Raw genomic sequence first — 21,966 nt, 5'->3', positions numbered from 1 at the left:
ACAGTTGTTGCACAATTATTGTATTTGACTACTTGGGATCGCGAAGATACAAGTGGTTTTTGTAGTTAAGTTAGTACCTCCCAAGTAGTGTGTCTCTTCACCCGCTCCAGGGAAGAGAAGGGATTCACAGTTTTTTTTGTGTTACTTTAAGTGTGTCTCCCTGAGAGTGGTTTTAGTCCCTTCATAAAAATGTCTGAAAATGATAAAGCTTCATTTTACGCTTTACTAGCTAAGTATAATGCCTGACCCTCCCAAGGGGGGAAGACTGGGCACACAGTAATTGGTTTAATTTAGAAAATGTGATTGATAGGATACATTCTTTGCAACATGAAACAAAATTCAAACTGAACAAGAAAAATAAGACCGCACTTTGCTCAGTTCTAGGTGCTTGTCTTTCAGCTGCTGTAGATCTCAATTTAAACAAGTGAGTGAGGAAAATGCAGTGATAGACTCCTTGCAAAACCTGGTAGAAGCTTTGCAAAAACTATTATAAAATGAAAGAAATCAGGTAGAAACTCTGCAAAACCAACTAGAGCAGGAAAGAAATCACAACTATTTGTTACAACTATCACATGCCTCACAACATGCAGATAGACCCAATGAAACAGAAGAAAAGGAAACATATCACATAAAGTAGATATACCCACAGAGAGAACTAGTACACGTACAAAATAGTGGGGAAAATTGCTGCTCTAAAATGAGACCTCTCGTTAAAACGGAATATAGATACCTGAACGACGAGGATTTTGACCCCCACATAACCTCCAAAGAAATACCATACACTGCTGCTGAATTGGCCAAATTAAAGAAAGAATGCTCACGTCTCCCACAAGAATCCGAGACTGAGTATGTTTTTACAGTTTCACTCACTGGAGGAAATTAAATTAAATTAAGTGAACAAGAAGCCAGTGGGTACTGGGGGCCTGGAGTTTTCCTAACAACTGGAAACGCTCGTGTTCCATGGTCTCTGACACAGCGTGCAGCCTACTGGACTGGGGGACTTAGCCCCCTATAGAGAGGTGATCCTTTAGCCATAATTGGCACCCCACACCAACTCTTAGAAAACATTCATAAAGCTGCCTGTTTGCAAATGATACATGAATGAATACTAAACCCTAGCTATGAGTCACCAATGCAATTACCTGTAAAGCCTGAAATTATGACACCTTTAATTCGGGGTCTCCCTGAATCTCTGAAACCTACAGCAATCCTTCTTCAAAAAACTTTATTTTCTATAACCCCTATAGACAGGCTTGATAGATTTCTTGGGCGCCAACATTCAGGCAGTCAAACTGGTTCTACTGAAACCTCTGGCTTTACGCCTCCTACGACTCCTGCACAACCTTCAAGCACGTACCCGGATACTAAAGTATGGACATGGGGGGAAGTCGCAGAGGAATTGATTAATTATAACAGAAAATATGGGCCAGTCAAACTCCTAGAAGACAAGCCTGAGAAAACTAGAGGGGTCAGACATATTGTCTCCCCTAATGAAAAGCCAGAAAAGAGGAAACCAGTCCACAACAATCATGCCAGTCGCCAGAAACTTTGGTCTTTAGGACTAAAAAGGCAGTGCCACGAGAAATCATGGACGGTTTGTCACATGATAAATTAGCCAAAATAATTTCCAACTGGTACTATCCCAAACCTGTAATACTAAAGACATCTTACTTACAACCTTCAGGCAATAAGCCAAAACTTTCCCTTGCACAAGTACCAGGCAATGAAGCTTTGCAACCACAACCGCTGCCAGGTAATAAATCATGTGAAACACAGCAACTTCTCCCTCGGCTCCAGGAAAATAAAACAAATCAGCCTAATTTAAACTAGAAACTCTGTCTCCAATCAGTGGGTGCAGGGACGGAGATTGCATGTTAAGAAAGCTCACAAGAGACCCAAAAACAGGTGACTTATTGATTACTGCAATAGTTGGGCCCAAACGTGTACCAGTAATTTTTGTTGTTGACACCGGGGCTCAAATAAATGCTTTAAAAAATGAAGATGCTCAAAAGTGTGGGGTGATCCCCAATAAAAGACAATGCTGTGTTATAAATGCCTTAGGGGTTGCAGAGCCTATGAACATTACTCTAGTAAAACTCACATTGCCTGGGGATGACAGCCCGATAGTTATTCAAATGGTTGTTGGAGATATCCCAGACAGTTTGCTAGGACTGGATGTACTTGCAGGAAAACAGTGGGAAGACCCAGATAGTTTTTTATGGTCCTTTGAAGCTCCTCGCCTTAATATCAGACTGCTCCAAACCACACCTTCCCTACCATTCAGTAAAATCACTTCTGTAAAACAATACCCTCTGCCGTCTGGTGCTAAGGAAGGCATTAAGCCAGTGATTAAAGAATTAAAAGATCAAGGAGTAATTATCAACACTCACAGTCCTTTTAATTCTCCTATTTGGCCAGTGAAAAAGCCTAATGGAAAGTGGAGATTGACAATTGATTATCGCCGCCTAAATTCTAATACATGCCCCCTCACAGCAGCAGTTCCAAACTAAGCTGAACTGATATTATCAATTCAAGAAACGGCTCATACCTTCATGGCTGTAATAGATGTAAAAGACATGGTTTTTTATGATACCTATACAGCCAGAAGACATGGATCGCTTTGGTTTCACATGGGAAGGACAACAATACACATTTACTAGGTTACCTCAAGGGTACCGACACTCTCCCACCTTAGCCCACCACGCTTTAGCTCAAGAGCTAGAAACCATACCCAAACCTGACACTGTAGCTGTGTACCAATACATAGATGATGTATTGATAGGAGGAGAAGAAAAAGAAGAAGTGAGGGATGTGCAACAGAAAATAATTTCCCACCTTGAAAGCCTTGGTTTGAAGATTCCTTCAGAGAAAATACAGAAACCCTCACAGGAAGTCAAATTTTTGGGGATTTTCTGGAAAGACGGAATGACATGTATCCCACCTGATACGTTAACCTCTTTAGACCAGATTAAAATGCCTGAATCCAAAAAGGAACTCCAACAAGCTTTAGGATTGTTAGTATTTTGGAGAAAACACATTCCAGATTTTTCAATTATTGCTAGGCCTTTTTATAATCTGCTAAGAAAAGGGATGAAATGAGACTGGAGCCGAGCCCAGGAGGAAGCATTACAATTATTGACTTTTGAAGCAACAGCCCATCAGGCCCTAGGCCCTATTCACCCAACAGATCCTTTCCAGGTGGAATGGGGTTTCGCTTCTTCAGGGTTGTCAGTACACATATGGCAGAGGGGGCCTGAAGGCCCAACAAGACCTGTCAGTTTTTACTCCCGTGGCTTTAAAGATGCTGAAAAAAGATACACAACTTGGGAGAAAGGACTGTTTGTTGTCAGTTTGGCTCTGATAGAAGTAGAAAAAAATCACAAGACAGCAGCCAATTGTATTAAGAGGTCCTTTTAAAGTCATTAAAACAGTTGCTTCTGGGACCCCTCCTCCAGAAGGGGTTGCCCAACAGGCCTCTCTGAGAAAATGGTATGCTCAAATAAAACACTACTGTCATATTTGTTCAATCACTGAAGGCACTGTAAAAAATTTGTCAATACAAGAAACAGAGAACTTGAACAGCAGCCAGGAAAAACCAGCTTCAGTGATCAAGGTAGCCCCTCCCTTCTCGCCCGAGCAGACAGCGAATGCTTGGTTTACTGATGCTTCAGCCAAGAGAGAAGGAAAAGTGTGGAAATATAAAGCTGTAGCCTTACACACTTCGTCTGGTGAGCAGATCATCACAGAAGGGGAAGGCAGTGCTCAAATTGGAGAGCTCACAGCTGTTTGGAGTGTTTTTTAAAAGGAAAAACAAAATACTTCCCTTGTTTGCATTTACACTGATCCTTATGTTGTTTTTAAAGGCTGTACAGAATGGTTGACCTTTTGGCAACAGAATGATTGGGAAGTTGATAGGATTCCAGTGTGGCAGAAAGAAAAATGGCAAGACATTTTAGAAATTGCAAGTCAGGGAAATTTTGCCGTGAGATGGGTAGCCTCTCTCCAGACAGACGGGAATCCAGCAGGAGAATGGAATAACAGAGCTGATGAATTAGCAAGATTGAGCCCCCTGAAAAAGGAAGAAATTGTTGAAGATTGGGAACGGTTGCTAGAGTGGTTACATATAAAAAGACAACACACAGGGGCAAAGGATTTGTACCAAGAAGCTCATGCTCGAGGTTGGCCTGTTACCAGAGAAATGTGTAAAACTTGTGTATCAGCCTGCGAGCAGTGTCGCAAATGGCTGGAGAGACATCCTTTAGAGGATGACCCATTACACTTGAGAGGAGGGAAAGGCTTATGGGATGCATGGCAGGTAGATTGCATTGGTCCCTTTAAGCAAATAGGAGGAAAACATTTTGTGTTAGTGGGAGTTGAGATAATGTCAGGATTGGTACAGGCCGAGGCCTTCAAAAGGGCTACAGGAGAAAATACTGTTACAGCATTGCAGATATGGTTTGGGACTTTCCCAAAACCACAAGAAATTCAATCTGATAATGGGTCTCACTTTACTGCTGAAGTAGTGCAAGATTGGGCACAAAGTGAAGGAATAAAATGGGTTTTCCACACCCCTTACTACCCTCAAGCCAACAGAATCATAGAAAGGACCTAGTCCTGAAATGGCTTCTGAAAGCACAGGAAGGAAACTGGGATGAACGGCTACCTAAAGCCATTCAAGGTGTAAATGAAAGATGGGGGGCAAATGGATGATGGAAAATCAATGCTTGTTGCCCCAAAGCTCTAACCATAATTCCTTCATTAAAAGGACCTGCTAATCCTAAGAATACAGCCCATTATCCTGGACAACCTGTCTTAGTAGGCCTCCCTAGGGTAGGAGAGATACCACTTGTGCTGAAAAATCCTTTGAATAAATTTGCATGGGTAGCATCTGATGCTGTAGGAAAACAACATTGGATAAATACTCGTTGGATTATTCCATCATTCTAATGCACTGCCACTAGATGGCAGATTTTACTGTGCTTATAATTGCAGGCGAACTCCGAGGGACATTTGGAATGACATAAAAGCCAGATAGCCATGCTAACAGTAATAATACTCCTCTACATCCTACCATACCTGCATGGCCAAAGCCCAGCTGAATGGCCATGGACTCATGCTACCATCAGGTACACCAGTGCTCAAGGATCCTACCCTGGAGGTCGTCGTCCAAACTTAGCGACTGTAGTGTTGCACGACTCCGAGGTATACCATCAAAATGAGTAGGGCTGGGATCAAAAGGACTGAGTCCGGATGCTCACTGGGACAATTGGTGAAAACATTGAGGTAGGATGCAGAAAGGTAGAGGATTCCTCCCATGAGAAAGCCACCTTCATTGCAGTAAGTGGAAACCTTTTGGAACCAGATATAACGAGTAGTTTGCACCCTGACATTACAGAGGAACTTTGTCCCACTACAGCTTGGAAATGCAAAAAGCAAATTCCTTTTTTGTTGTGTTGTCGGCAGGAGAATGCTGGTAATTACATCTTAGACCCCAGCACCAACAATGTTGAAATCACCAAGCTTTGTAAGAATGAACCTACCAAATGCTGGAACAATTTCACCTTAACCTAACCAACCTACGTGACATGTAATTGGCAGAAAGACCAAACAGATCCATCAGGCTTACAAGGTCTGACTTATAAGTTCAAAATAAATGCTATAGCAAAACCTGTGTTAACTGTGGTAATTATACACCCTGGTATGCAGTTTCCCCTAGTGATGGACAGCAAAAATAAAGTTTCTCCTCCCCTTACACTAGTACAAGGTTCTGATGTTGCCATCCGATGTGAATTAGTTGTTCTATCTCCTGTTGAACCCATACATAGCTCCGGTATAGGACCTCATGGCTATGTTTTACACTGTGAGACTCTAAATCAGAATTGTTGGTTGAACCTAACTGATGTTAGCTCTTTCACAAGGTGATATGTGGAGAGAACAACACTAAACACTGGGGAGAACTTGATGTCAATGTTGTAAGGAAGTTTCAGTCCTGGTGGAATTTGGTAAACTACAACCCCAGAACAAACATAGCCACAGCCTTTGTGTTAACAATACGCAACGCTTCAGTGCATTTGATACACCCCATCATTGCATTAGGATTGAATCACGATGGAACTACTCTCTATCCTTTCAAGCACAGAGAATGGGCTCGTCAAATTGGTGAGAAATGGCAAACTGTTAATTTGAAATCTTGTATTGTTCGTGAGCAACAGGGTTTTATTTGTCAAAGCAATGCCATTGTGGCCTAAGACATCTGTTTAGACACAGACCAAAATATCTGTAATTTTGAAATACATCTTTTTTGTCCCCTGCTGTATCTTTTGCACTCTGAGATCCCTAAAAGAACCAGTCACGACTCCCGCTCGGGTTGGGCGGATCGTGATACACCCCAAAAAATTTCACCTTTTGCATCCAATTATTTCATCTGGTGGCATCAAGGAATACTGGATGGTTTTGGAGGTCTTTACCAACCTAAATCATTCTATGATTCACCTTCTCTCTGGGCAACAGGCATCTTCCACAGCCAAACAGTGATGGACTGGGGCAAAAAACCCCAAGATTTTGGAGACAGTGGAGTGGAAAGGCCTCTAAAAAAGGTTCTTTCCACCCTCCCAAGCCCATGCATACTCAGTATGGACAGGTAAATCCTTTTATTTTGGCCTTGATTTTCTTTCATTTTTCTTCATTCTTTCACCCAACATTGAGGTAAAAATAAAGCCATTTTACTAAGACATTGTGGGACATGGGTGGGAACATGGTGGGGATGGGGACGGGGACATGATATATATATTGCCCCCAGGATTCCCTAAACTAATACATCCTTTTTATCCTATGCAAAAACCTCCCCCTCCTCCTCGCCTCCTTCAAATGCAATCTGGCAGTCTTTGGTCATAGTCAAAAGGCCATGGAGCCATAGCTTGAGCCACATCCAAGGCTCCTGTTCCTGCTGTGTGACCCACTCTAGGCACAGGAGTGCAGTGGCAAAGTGAGTGCAGCTCTGGCCATTGTGTCCTGCACCTGTGGCCCACCAGCACCTGGCCTGGGCAGTGGCATTTTCCAGCACTGGAGGGACTGAGAAAAGACTCAGCTGAGCTACCACCCACAGGAGAGAGACTTTCTGAATTTGTTACCTCTTCAGGTGAGCAGCCAGAGATTTTGTTGTTTGATATTGTAAATTTTTTTCGTGCTGGGCAGTGATTTGCCTGTTGAATAAAAAAGTTTTTTTCCACTTCTCTCCGAGGAAATTTCTTCCCAAACTGATTGGGGAAGGAGTTGCTTGGGTTTGCTTCCAGGGTGGGGGATGGGACCCTCTGGATTTTTTCTCCCAAATTTGCCCTAAACCAGGACAGTTAATTATCCAAATACTTCATCATTAGTAATGTGCATGAATGGATGAACGAGATTCCCACAGTCTCTACCTCCTATCCAGTGAAACCAAAGCCAAGGGAAGAGGCTTGGCAGAATCAGGGGGGGAAAGAAGACCCTGCTGAGCCTGGTGCACACTCGGCAGTGGACTGATCTTCTGTTGGCATTCTGGCCATTCATACCACTACTCTGATCATTTTGGTGAACCACCTGGCCTCCTGTGTGAGGAGGGAAGGCCTCCCATGCTGGCAACAGGCAGACCATGTGTGAGAGCCCAGTGGGTAGAGCTGGGCTTCCATGACCATACCTGGCATGCTGGGAACACGGGGTACACCTGGTCCCCTGTTCCAGTGGGACAACAGGGCCTCCCATCCCAGCAGAGGGCACACCTGCTTCCTGTGATCAGACTTGACCTGTGGGGGACACAAGAGTTTCCCAGGCCTGGGCTCTTGTGCTGTCCCTGCTGACTGAGTGCCAGAGTGGCTCCCAGCGGGACCTGCCACATGTTCCTTCCCCTGCCCTCAACTCCCTGAACCACCAGCACCCACTGCAGTCCATGGTGGCATCAGAGCTGTCTCCAGCCTGTTCAAAAGGAGACAGATCACAAACAGGCACAGAGTGTCCATGGTGACATCTCAAGTCTCTCTGGGCTGCTAAAGAGCACTGAGGTCACATGAGGCCAGTGACTCCATAGTGACATGCCAGACCTCTTTCAGCTTCCAAAGACTTGTGAGCTCCCAAGCACTCACCAGAGGACAACAGATGTGTCTCTACATGCCAAGTAGCCCATTTGGCACAGGCACTCGCCAAGGTTCCATGCTTACATCCCAGTGGTCTCTGTGATCCTAAAGAACACTGAGGTCATGTGCAATCCCAAGGGCTCCATGGTGACATTGCAGCAGTCTCTCATTTGCCAAACCACACTGACCTCACAGGCTGTCACAGGGTCTCAATGGCAACATCACAAGTGTCTCCAGGATGCTAAGCAGCTGTGATGTCACAGGCACTCATAGGAACTCTAGGGTGACATTCCAGGGGTGTCAAAGGCTGCAAAAGAACCATGAGGTCACACAGTGTTACAGGAATTCCACAGGGACATCCCAGGGGGCTCCAGGCTGCTAAAGAAGTGCTTTGCCACAGGCACTCAGAGGGGTTCCATTGTGACATGCCAGTGGTTGCCACACTCCTAAGGAACATGGAGGTCACAGGCAGTGACAGCAGCTCTGTGCTGACATCCCTTGTGTGTCCACCCTGCCAAAGAACTCTGATATCACTGGCACTGACAAGGGCTCCATGGTGACATCCCAGGTTTCTATGAACTACTAAAGAGCACTCAGGTCAAAAGCCCTCCCAAAGCCTCCATCCTCACATCCCAGAGGGAGACAGGTTTTTAAAGAGCCCTGAGCTCACCTGCACTCACAGGGCTTCCACGGTGACATCGCAGGGCTCTCTGGGGCTTCTAAGGAGCCAGGAGGTCCCTGGCAGTGACAGGCACTCCGTGGTCACATCCTAGAAGAATCTGGGCTGCCAAAGAGAGGTGAGGAGCAGTCACAGGTAATCCATGGTGTGAAAAGTAAGATTCACTTTCCTAGTAAATTTCAAAACGTTTAATAAAAGACAGTAAGAGACAAACAATAAAGCCAAAGGTTATAAAGGTCAGGTGCTTGACATTCAGCCAAGAGCATACACTAACTAAGAAAATATTTTTTAAATGCATCAACATGTTGCATATTCATAGACTTTCATGCATTATTCAACCCGTAAATCAAGATTTTAATTTTTTTTTTTTTTTTTTTTTTTTTTTTTTTTTTTTTTTTTTTTTTTTGTGGCTCATGCTCTTTCTTGTCAGCGCATTCCCAGATAACGGAGATCAATAAATTTCTTCCCTGGAGTTCTGGTGTTCATCAGCCCTGTGTTCATCCAGACAGGATAATCCAAGAATGTGAAGAATTTCCTGAATATCTTCTTTTTTTACCATTCTCTGAGTTAGTTACGTGAGCAAAAGCTTGTTACATCACCATGCTATAGCCCATGAAATATAGATATTTATCACATTACTATTTCTAAGTTTTGGTAATAGCAGAACTAAAAGAAACTATATTCATACAGCAAAGTTTTCCAGCATTATACACATAGCATTAATTTTAATACTTGCGAAAAGCCAATAATATAATATGTACTTATAAAAACGGCGACATCACAAGGGCCTTTAATCTTCCTCCCCTCTCAGTCACCCTCAGCACGCCCCACTGCTCCCGGCAAGGGAAGGAGGGAGTCTTTAGGAGCCGCCGGAGCTCCTGCCCCGTCCCTGCACGGGCAGCAGCGTGAGACCCTAAACCCGGTGTGCGGGACTCTGAACCCGCCGTGCCCCTGCCCCGCCTGCCGCCTCCATTTCTGCATCGCTCCCTCGCCCCACTGCGCTCCCGCTCGCCCGGGCTGGAGAAGCAGCGGGGGAGGCGTGGGAAAAGCGCCATCAAACAAAACTCCAAGCGACCCGCACAGAAATCTCCTTGGCAGAGAGACACCAGGCAGGGCCCCGCCATCGCCCGCAGCCCGTGCCCGGCCCCGCTGCTCGCCCAGCGCAGCCTCCTCCTCTCTCGCCATCGTCCGCAGCCCGTGCCCGGCCGCACCGTGCCCGGCCCCGCTGCTCGCCCAGCGCAGCATCCTCCTCTCCCGCCGCCGCCCGGGGCCCTCACGCTCGGCTGCCGCCGGCGGGAAAAGCCCTTCCCGTGCTGCCCCGCGCCACCGCTGAGCCTGAGGGAACCTGAGGGGCGGCGCGGGCAGCGAGGGGAAAACAGAAGGAAAAACAGAAATCAAAAAAAAAAGCGGCCTGGCGGTGGCGGAAAAGGGAGATTAACAACTACCACACTCTCGCCTAAGACTCCTGCCCATACCCGCAGCTCCGCCTGCCGCGCCGAAAAATAAAACGCCCCGCAGCAGAAACACAAAATTCCCTCCCCTCAGAGCGCAGAGCCAAAGCCGAAAGCCGCCAAGGGCGCCCGGCCCTGCGCTGCCGCGGCGGGCGGGGGAACTCGGGCCGGGCCGGTCGCTTCAGGCCGGGCTCTGGGGGCAGCGGGGCCGGGGCGGCGCAGTATTTCTCTGAATATTCAGGAGAAGCCAATCTCACAACATGTGTTTGTAGCAGCGGCAGAGCCGCAGCGCCCAGCGCTCCCCACTCCCACCCCACCTGCGCCACCCCCTCGCATCCAGCGACCCCCGGGAGCGGAACTGGGGCTCGGGGGGAGGGGGACGGCACGGACGGATCTGCACTGGGGGCCCCGAGCCCCCTGCCCAGCCCTGTGAAGCGCGGAAAAACTCTCTATACCGCACAAAATAAGGTATAAGAGTAGGTATGTATTTATTCAGCGCTCAGGGGGATAACTCCTCCAAAACCACGCACACCTTTGGCGACCTGCACCTCTCTTTTTATTCTCTACAAACTACAATTGCACAATACACCTAATACATATTCATTGCCTGCTCTGCTTCATACTACAATTAGCTACACGCCTCTTTCTGCTCCACACGGCTCCTTGGGAAAAAGGAAACAAGTGTTCCTCTCAGTTGAACATTTCATCTTGTCTCCTTGCACATATTCTTTTTACTCCTTTGCTCATCTTCTGGACTTTGATACCAGTTTTCCTGGGTTCAGGGATCTGGACAATCCCCCTTATCCTGTGGTGCCTTTGTCCTTGCATCCTGACCGCCCACCCCAGCTCTTTATCTTATCCTGCAGCCCTGCTCTCCCCTGTTCTTGTAAGCACCGTAAATTCCAGCAAACATAGGGGTTTGTCAGCCCCCTTCTAGTCCAAGCATTTCTCGATGCTCGATTCCTAACTCTCAGTTGCTCTGTCTCCCCTGCAGGCTCAGGGCGTGCTGCCCCCTCCCCAACAGCCGCTGCTGCGGCGGCCGCGGGGCACAGGGGGTGCCAAAGGGGGGTCCGGGATGCGAGCGGGGGGAGCAGCGGGAGGAAGAGGAAGAGAGGGGAAGGGGAGGAGAGAGGAAGGGGAGGAGCAGGAGCAGGAGGAGCAGGAGAGGATCAGCAGGCGCAGGCGGAGAATCGCGGTGCTGCAGGGCGAGCCCGCTGAGCCCGCAGCTCCGCTGGCCCCGGCAGCATCGCATTCCTGCATCCCGCGGGTGAGCGCGGAGGGGAAGCTCGGCCCGGGGCTATCGCGGCAGCTCCGGCACGGCTGGTTGGGTTTCGGATTCCTGGGGGATGAGGGTTGGTGTTTGTGCCTCGCAGATTCGGGAATCGAGTCCCAAATGTATTTGGGTGTCCGTGGGAGAGGTATTGTTTTATTGATGTGAGGAGAGGATGTTTCTGGCTCTTGCAGGAATCCAAAGCTGAGCAGTAAATGCTCCTTGGGGGGATTTGAAGGGGCCCACGTGGCGATGGCCCGGTCCCGGCGGGCCGGGACATCGGTTTTGGGGATCCCCGGGAGAGGCGGGGGATGAAAGGCGGGAGCCCCGGCGTGGGGAGAGGGGCGACAGCAGAGCTGGGGGACCCCCGGCAGCCTGGAGGGAAGGTGAAGCCGAGAGATGAGTGGGGTCCGGGCCCCCCGAGCCTGGAAGGGCTGGCAGGGAACGGGGGAAGCCCTGAGTGCCTGGAGTGGGAGGAGCCGAGTCAGAATCAGGACAGGATGAGCCCTGGGACCCACAAAACTCCCTCAGCGTGTCTGAGCAAGCGCCGGGAGAGGGGGAATCCCCAGGAGCCACGGGCCCCCAGCAGCTCTGAGAACAGGGACCTCCATAACCCCAAAGTGAAGACAGTGCGAACAGGGATCTCCTGGGAGAGTGTTTTTGGGCTCCTTAGTGATTTTTGGAGTTTTTTGTGGACACCAGACAACCTGGGCATTTCTAGAGATGCACTCAGACATCAGGACCTTCAAAGCCATATCACTCATGTCGTTTTTCCCCCAAACCAAGATTTTCCATTCCCAAGTCTTATCCAGGTGGAGGAAAAGGCTGTGAGGAAGAAGAAAATGCCCCAGGACAGCCAGGCAGGTGAGGAGGAAGTCACTGCCCCTTTCCCTCTCTGTTCTGCTGGGGAGGATTGGGGGCATCTCCTTCCCCTTCCCTCTGGCACAGAGGCAAATCCCATCCTCTCCTTGTCCTTCCTGCCCCAGACCAGGAGCTGAGGATGGAGACCAAGGAGGACAAATCCCTGCAGCAGAACCTCGTGGAAGAGGCCATTTGGAGCGACTCCACAGCACAGGAATCCAACAGGGAGGAAAAGCCACAAAGATCCCGCACCAGGAGGGACTGCAAATGTAGATCATGGGGATCTGAGGAGGAAAGACCCAACCTGGGCCAGGCAGGCAGCCAGAGATGTGGCCAGAGCTCTGAGCTGAGGGTCCATGAGCAGCTTCATGATGGCAAAAAGCCCCTTCAGTGTTTGGAATGTGAGAAGAGTTTCTGCACGAGCTCTGGCCTGGTCCGGCACCAGAAGATCCACACTGGGGAACGGCCCTACGAGTGTGGGGAATGTGGCAAGAGATTCAGAAACACCTCAGATCTGATCAGGCAGCAGACAGTGCACTCTGGGGAACAGCCCTATGAGTGTGGGGAATGTGGGAAGAGATTATGCAGCAGCTACTCTTTGAACTGCCACCAGATGATCCACACCGGGGAACGTCCGTATGAGTGTGGGGAATGTGGGAAGGGATTCAGAAACACTTCTGACCTGATCCGGCACCTAGCAGTGCACACTGGGGAACGGCCCTACGAGTGTGGGGAATGTGGAAAGGGATTCAGAGACACCTCTGACCTGACCCGCCACCAGACAGTGCACACCAGAGAAAGGCCCTACGAGTGTGGGGAATGTGGGAAGGGCTTCAGCTGCAGCTCCAGTGTGAATGTCCACCAGAGGACCCACACTGGGGAACAGCCCTACCAGTGTGGGGAATGTGGGAGGAGCTTCAGCCAGAGCTCCAGTTTGATCTACCACCAGAGGACCCACACTGGGGAACGGCCCTTCAAGTATGGGGAATGTGGGAAGAGCTTCAACCAGAGCTCCAGTTTGCACTACCACCAGAGGATCCACACTGGGGAATGGCCCTACAAGTATGGGGAATGTGGGATGGGCTTCAGGATGCGCTCCCAACTCACCCACCACCAGATGATCCACACTGGGGTACGACCCTATGTGTGTGGGGAATGTGGGAAGAGCTTCTGTGACAGTTCTCGCCTGATCATGCACCAGGCAATGAATGCTGGGGAATGCCCCTACAAGTGCTCAGAATGTGGGAAGGGCTTCAGCCAGAGATGCAACCTTATTGTCCACCATAGGATCCACACTGGGGAGAAGCCCTATGAGTGTCCTGAGTGTGGGAAGAGGTTTCAGAAGAGATCCCATCTGCTCGGGCATCAGCAGATTCACACACAGGAGAGGCCCTTCCGCTGCCCTGACTGTGGGAAGGGCTTTAAGAGAAACTCCACCCTCATCACCCACCAGTGGATCCACACCGGGGAGAGGCCCTAACAGTGTCCCCAGTGTGGGAAGAGCTTCTCCCAGAGCTTTGCTGTGACCCAACACCAATGGGGTCACGAGTAAGGGAAGCCCTGTGGATGCTCCGCGTGCGGGAAGATCTTCCTGCGCTGCTCCAGCTCCATCCCCAGTGGGGGACCCCATTGGATGCTCTCCAGTGACCCTTGTTGGGGAGAACCTCGGTGATCCATGGTCCTGGTGATCCATTTGGGAACTCACCTGGCTGGTGGTCTCCACATCTTCTTGGCTCTCTGTGGGCACCTGGACTCAGAAGGCCAAAAATCTGTTTGGATGCAGACTGATGTCAGGAATTTATTTGGGACAGCAGATTTTACTTTCCATCCCAGAAAATGTCACCTTTTGCATCCAATCATTTCATCTGGCAGCATCAAGGAATACTGGATGGTTTTGGAGGTCTTTACCAACCGAAATCATTCTATGATTCGACTTTTCTCTGTTCCACCGGTATCTTCCACAGCCAAACAGTGATGGACTGGGGCAAAAAACCCCAAGATTGTGGAGACAGTGAAGTGAAAAGGCCTCTAAAAATGGTTCTTTCCACCCACCCAAGCACATGCATACTCAGTCAGCATGGACTGATAAATCCTTTTATTTTGGCCTTGATCTTCCTTCATTTTTCTTCATTCCTTCACCCAACATTGGGGTAAAAATAAAGCCATTTTATTAAGACATTTTGGGATATGGGTGGCGACATGATCAGGACGGGGAGAGGACTATGGGTATGGATACGGATATGGACATAGATATGGACCTGGACATGGATATGGATATGCATATGGATATGCATGTGGATGTGGTATGGATATGGATGTGGATGCGGACATGAATGTGGCCATAGACATGGACATGGGTATGGGTATGGGTATGGGTATGGATATGGATAACAATATGGACATCGATATGGATGTGTGTCCTGGTTTGAAGGACAGGTACCTGCCAATAAAGGCAGAAACTTCTCTTTGAAATGGAGAATGTAAACCCTCTCTCTCCCAATTATTATAATTTTGAAATTAAGGGGCTCTCAGGCAAAGATACGGGAATTAGGAATAACAGTTCTTTAATAGAAAAATTAAAATAGAAACACAGTATTACAAAGAACAATCCCAAAACCACTGACAGAGTCAGAATACAACCTGACACCCTGTCAGTCAGTCAGGGTGTTGGTAGCAGCCCCATTAAATGGTGGTTACAGTTCTGCAGTGGCAGATGTGGTTCAGTTGGAGCAGTGCTCCTGTAGAAGGTGCAGTTTTCCTCTCAAGGTCCAGGGATGATGTGGAAAGGCCTGGCATTCCTCTGGAATCCAGTGGAAAGAAGCTATCTTAGTGTCCAAAATCTCAGTTTTTTATCTAGGTAGGAAAAGCTTGGCTCCTCCCCTGGCTGGAGCATCTCCCAGTGGGATGATGTAATTTTATCAGTTTTACAGTGCGTCTTAATGGCTCAGCAGCAGATGATATCTTCCTGGAGGAAGGATGAGTTGTGGAAAAGATAAAGATGATTGCTCTACTTAGTCTTAAAGATGGCCCATTAACAGACACTATGTGCTACAGAGATAACAGTCACTACCCTACCCAGCTTCAACAGATGGTGATAGAATACACATTTCTGGCCACATCAACCCAACACACAGATGAGTACTGCAACAGATAAAACCACACTTATACTGGCTGAAAGAAGCAAAACAATGATTGGGTGAACTGGGGCATTAAGTATACCAGTTGCCTTTGGTGACTATCCAAAGTGTGCATCCCACCAGTGATGGCTTACCTCTTGTTTTATTCTTTGCAAAACGGTACTGATTTCTTTTGCATCACTGGTGGATAGTTATTAAAACCTTTTCTCCATTCTCTTTCATTTCCTTTAAGATTTCATCTAGATCTGGATGTTTCATTAACTGTTCTACCAGTGTAAGGTTCATGCCAATGGGTGTAGGTGATAGATGGTGGTGTGTAGTAAGGTTGACCTTTATCAGCTGGTGGGATACAACTGGTACTGACTATATATAATCACGCACAACAATATTAACAAAATTACAAATACAAAAATTGGATTGGATTTTAACAGGCAAATATCTGTTTTCATTTTCTGCTCTCCACTGAAGCACAGGCAGTTCTTAAACACACACAGTCTTGGCCAATATATACGAGCACAGTCTTTTGAATGATGTCTGGTTGGATCTCAAAGTGACATACATCTTGTTCAGTATCTAGGCAAATATTTTGGGCATCAATGGTATTGCTTTCACAAAGGAATTGTTTTAGGGCAACACAAGATTCTACATTTATGGTGTGCCATTTCTTGTCTACCATCCGGCCCCATGCTCTATATTCAGAGGGGTGGAGTACTGTCTTCCACTGCCACTGCCACAATAGTTGTGGTCAAGGGCTGACTGGTCAGTGGCTGTGGTGCTGTGCAACCTCGGGGCTCTGGGACTTCTGTGACCTCAGAGCCTGCTGTGACCTCAGCCTGTAGAAGTCCTACACATTTCCAGGGTGTGTGTAGGAGACTTCTGCCTCCGAGAAAGTTTCTGTAGCTTTTAGAGTAAAGTGAAGTGTCAGTCAGAAATTCCAGCTTATTTCCCCATGTGTTATTCTCACCGCAAGATGTTCCTTGCCAGCAGGGATGTTTATTGTATCCCATCTCTCTGTGTCAGCCATAACTCCTTTAGCAGATTCATGTGAGGAGCAGAATGCACAAGTTACAGCACTAGCTGATAGAACAGATAAGCTCTTCTGTGGTAAAGGGAAACATCATGCACCAGTGTGCTGATGGCAGGGCCAGCCAGGTTGTGCTTTGTGTGCCAAAGCCTGTTCAGAGCGAGCTTGAAAAGTGCTGCGTGCACAGCACAGAGTCCTGGAAGGTGCTGGCAAGAGCATCCTGCTGGGGCAGGGCTCTGGTCTCTGGCCAGGAACAGCCTGTTTTTGCTGCCATAACTGCAGGCACGAGGTGAGGCAGATTAAGAGGCAGCAGGCAGCTTGTGTTTGTAGAGGGCCTGGGGCTGCACATCTGAACCTCCACCTGGAATCACATTTGGGGGAACATGAGCTAGAGCTGGAGTCCTGGTTCTGAAAGGCCCAGAAGAAATTCAGCCTTGCCAGGGCTTCTTAAGAGTGTATTGGTGTTCCTGGGGAAAGCTACACACTGGGGAAACGCCTTTGGAGAAAAGACGCTTGCTTCCTAAGGAAAATGCTTCCCAAGGAGCTCCCAGTGAGGTAGGTGCAAGTGTCCCCCTTTTGTCTCTCTGTGGTCCTTCCAGTCCTTGAGGCCCACTGCCCTTGGCAGAGGGGCAGGGAATGGGAGAAGGCTGTGAAGAGCAGGTTTGGCATCTGCCTGGACCTGCGGAGACCAAGCCAAGCACCTGCAGCAGAGTGTGTTGCCCCCCTTTGGACAGAGGTGTGAGAAGAAGCATCTCTGTCCAGTTATGAGCCCCAAAGTTCTCTTTAAGAGCTGTGAATTGAAAGACCTTTACACACACTTTTCACATCTTACCTGCCTGGTGCCTTTCAACTCTTGGCAATATGCATTTGTCTCTCACTTGATGGAAGCTGCTGTGGGCCAGGGCCAGCACAGAGCTGGATTGAGGATTCTTAAATGCCCTGAGCCTGCAGAGCAGGACAGTGTTTGCTGATGGTTTGAGCCATTCCTAACATTCCTGTTGCACTGTCTTAAGACATTTGGGCCAAGGAATTCCTTCCAACCTGGCCACTTTGGGAGGGCTCAAGGTGTCCGCAGGGCAGGTGGCAGTGTGTGCAAGGGCCCTTTGTGACAGGGTGCAGCATGGTCACCGTGGCATGGAATGGAACAGGGTATCGCAGGACTCTTTGTGACGTGTGGTGGCGCAGGAGATGGTGATGACATGGGCATGCCACAGTGCTCAGAGCCTGTGACAGGACAGGACACTCCCGACTGCTACCGTGAGGAGCCCCCCACGGCACACTCGTTCGTGTCTGACCCAGAGGTTTTTCGGAGGCATTATTCCTGCAGGTGACCTTGTGGCAAGGCTGTGGGACTTGGTGGCCCATGGCCTTCCTGAGGATTTTCTTTTGCAGGTGCACTCACGACAGGTGATGGCCACGGAGCACAAGGGTGACTGGGACACACTGCTCTGTGCTGACACCCAGCACTATGCCATGGGTCTGCTGGCCAGGTAGGGCCCCCCATTTCCCCTCTGCTCCTGACATATGTGCTCTGTGCCCAGGGTGCCCCACACAGTCCCTGTGGTCATGGGCAGCCACACCTTCTGAGCAGTGCTGCCCTCTTGTGGACACAACCTGATACTGCAGCCCATGCCTTAGCTGTGCAGTACTGACCCCTTCTGGACCCAATCCAGTACAATGCCCCCCCTCCCCTCCCCCCACCCCTTTTGAGCAGTGCTGTCCCCATGGGGACACATGACAATACTGCAGCCCACCCCCAAGCAGTGCTTCTCCCTTGTGAACACAGTCTGGTACTGCAGCCACTCTAGCAGCAGTGCTGACCCTTTGTGGACACAACACAGTACTGCAGCTGCCCCCTTGAGCAGTGCTCCCCAATTTTGGAAACAACAAAATACTGCAGGGCCCCCGCTTCCCCAAGCATTACTGTCTCTTTTAAACACAGCATGGTACTGCAAATAACACCCCCGGAACAGTGCTGCCTCCTTGTGAACACAGATGGGTACTGCACTCTGCAGCCTCCCGATCCCTTATGGACACAACCAAATACTGCAGCCCAACTCCTCCTTAAGCAGTGCTGCCCCCTTCTGGACACAACCCAGTAGAGCAGGCCTCCTCCCGGGCAGTGCTGCCACGTTGTGGACACAGCATGGCACTACAGCCCCCTGCCCTTTTCAAGCAGTGCTGTCCCCTTGTGGACACATCATGGTATTGTAGCCCTGGCCTTCTGAGCAGTGGTGCAACTCTGTGAACACAGCCCGCTACTGCAGCTGCCCCCTCCTCATACAGTGGTGCCCCCTTGTGGATACAATGCGATACCGCAGCCCACACACAACTGGAGTAGTGCAGTTTCCTGGTGAACAGAGCCCGGTACTGTCCGTTCCCCCCCACCCCCTCCATCCCCCTGCCACCAGTGAGCAGTGTTGCTCCCTTGTGGACACAACACTGCACTGCAGCCTTCACTATCCCCTAGCCATTTAATGCTGCCCTCTTGTGGGCACAGCTGAGTACTGTAGCCTCCCCGTACCTATTAGTGCTGACCTTTTGTGGATACAATCTGGATCAGCAGCACTGCCCTCCAAGCAGTACTATCCACTGGTGGACAGAGCATGGTGCTGCAGCTCCCCTCCCGGAGCAGTGCTACCCTCTTGTGGACGCAGCCCAATATGGGAGCCCCCAACCCCTTTGAGATGTGCTGGCCCCTAGTGGGGGCCATCTCATTCTGAGTACTGTAGTCCCCTTGTGGACACAACCCAGTACTGCCGGTGCCTCCTCTTGGATCAGTACTACCCCCTTGTGGGCACAGGTTGGTACTGCAGCCACCCCTGCAACAGTGCTGCCACCTTGTGGACACAGCATGGTACTGCAAGGTACTGCCTCTCCTTCTGAGCAGTGCTTTCTTGTTGGGAGAACAGCATGATACTGCAGTCCCCCCCCCCACCAGCCGAGCAGTGCTGTCTTCTTTGGGACACAACCCAGTACTGCAGCACCACCCTCAGAGCAGTGCTTCCCCCTTGTGGACACAACCCAGTACTGCAGGTCCTCCGCCCCACATGGTGCTGCCCCCTTGTAAAGACAGCTTGGTACTGCAGCCATCCCCTTTTGATTAGTACTGCTCCTTGTGGACATAATCCGGTTCTGCAGCCCCCTCTACAAGCACTGCTGTCTCCTTGTGGACACAGCATTGTAGTACAGCCTTCTCCTATGGAGAAGTGCTGCCCCCTTGTGAAGGCAAAATGGAACTGCAGCCGCCCTCTTGTTGAGCAGTGCTGCCCCCTTGGGGACACAAACTGGTATTGCAGCCTCCCCCTCCTGAGCAGTGCTGCTTCTTTGTCGACACAGTATGATACTGAACCCCCCCCATCCTCCCCAAGCAGTGCTGCACCCTTGTGGACACAACCCTTTAAGGCAACCCACGCCCTCCCCAAGCAGAGCTGTTCCCTTGTGGACACAGCTGGTACTGCAGCCAGCCTGTCTCACCTGAGCAGTGTTGCCTCCTTGTACACACAGCCCAGTACAGCACTCTCTCCCCATAAGCAGTGCTACACTCTTATGGACACAGCTGGGTACTGCAACACTTCCTTTCTGAGTAGTGCTGCCCCCTTGTGGACACAACCCAGTAGTGCAGCCCCCACATCCTCTGAGACATCCTGCAACCTTGTGGACACAGACTGCAACTGCAGCCTTCCCCCCCCATTCCCCCCTTGTGGACATAGCCCTTTACAGCAGCCTCACCCTAAGCAATGCTGCCCATTTGTGTACACAGCACAGCAATGCAGCTGCTCCCTCTCTGAGCACTGCTGCTCCCTTGTAGGCACAGCATGGTACTGCAGCCCCCCCTCCTCCCACACTCCCAAGAGCAGTGCCTGGTACTGCAGTCTCTCTGTCTGAGCAGCGCTGCACCCTTATGGACATAACATGGTACTCCAGACACCCCCTCACTGAGCAGTGCTGCCCACTTGTGGACACAATGAAATACTTCAGCCCACCCCGAGAAGTGCTGCCACCTTTTGAACACAACCAAATACTGCAGCCCCACCAACCCCAATCAATGCTGCCACCTTCTGGAAACAGCCTGGTACTGCAGTGTGGAGGAGCTTTGGCAAGGGAAATATGCAACCAATCAGTGTGATTGATAAAGCATAGTTTGATTTATTAAAGGCACCATCTATATTTATAATTTAAAATACACTGACTAAGCATATTAAGCATAATTTCATTGGTTTTAGTTACATACGCCTCTCCTACTATTGGCTCTTGCAAGCATGAGATGACCACCCCTTCTGCATTTTTAGCTAAGTCTGTTTGCGTGCTTTTTAGCAGCAAGCCTAACTGCATCTATTTTCTATATAACAACAAACTAACCATCTCTTCCTTCTTTTACATCGTCTAGCTGCAGTAATATCAATTTTATGAATAGGCTGCTATGGTCTGACCTTGCTAACACATGCAATTTAGCAGCTAGATTCTTGCCATGAATTCTCAGACGAGCCATTTTCATTACCTGCTAATGAGGCCTCACCTAAGCCATGTTTGTTACTTGTAATTCCAATTTCAGGAGTTGTATTGTATTGTAGTATTAGGTATTTGCCAACCCAAATACTGCCAAGGAGCAGTGCGTTGTATTTTGTCAGGGGCAACCAGTTTATGTTTTGCCAGAGTGTTGATTATTGTATGCTCATGTTCTCTTGTAAAGATTTTTTCTTGTGCAAATAAAATATGATTTATAAAATGAAATGTTAAAGTGGTCTTCCAATGTGCCTGCAGGGATTGTAATGCAGCTGCTACAAACAGCTGACAAAGTGTTGGTGAATTTCTCATGCCTTGTGGCAAAACAGTCTACTTGAACCGTTGTGCAATTGCCTTTCTATTAATGGCTGGTAAAGTAAAGGCAAACTGTTGCATGTTACAATGGTGGAAAGCAATTGTAAAAAAAACCAGTCTTTTAAGTTCACAATCAGAATTCACGAGGGATCATGGCAGGATTAGGCAGTCTTGGTTGAAGTGCACCCATGGGCTGCATCTGTGTATTCACAACATGAAGATTGTGGACCAGCCTGTATTTTCCTAATTTTTTCTGAATAACAAAAATAGGGGTGTTCCAAGGGCTAGTCGAGGGCCATACATGTCCTTGCTGTAGTTGTTCTTGTAGCAAAAGGTGGGCTTGCTCAAGACTTTCCCTTTATAGCGGCCACTGCTCTATCCAAGCAGGAGTCTCTGTTAGCCAAGTAAATTGGATCGGGAAAGTTCAAGTAGTTGCTGCCATCAAAAAGGGCCATTGTGTATGCATAACACCAGTCCTATTTGAGCAAGCACATCTTGCCCGATTAATGCTTGTACTCCAGTAGGGAGGTCCATTACTGTAACTACAGTTGATATCGTATTTTGTTCAATAGTAATGGATGTTGGTTCACAACTTTTCTGGACCCGTCCTGCTCCACC

General features: G+C 48.9%; 1 long non-coding RNA gene across 1 annotated transcript; it reads right to left on the bottom strand.

Moving 5' to 3' along the window:
* Positions 1-6,384: 6,384 nt before the first annotated feature.
* On the bottom strand, positions 6,385-6,697 carry LOC306816309. Its single transcript, XR_013777633.1, has 2 exons — positions 6,639-6,697; positions 6,385-6,599 (listed from the first exon to the last, which is right to left on the bottom strand). It is a non-coding gene; the product is annotated as an uncharacterized lncRNA (long non-coding RNA).
* Positions 6,698-21,966: the final 15,269 nt, after the last annotated feature.

Source organism: Erithacus rubecula (assembly GCF_903797595.1).
Source record: "Erithacus rubecula genome assembly, contig: scaffold_510_arrow_ctg1, whole genome shotgun sequence".
Classification (NCBI taxonomy): domain Eukaryota; kingdom Metazoa; phylum Chordata; class Aves; order Passeriformes; family Muscicapidae; genus Erithacus; species Erithacus rubecula.
Note: the sequence above shows the minus strand (reverse complement) of the source record. Positions and strands in the feature narration are given on the sequence as shown.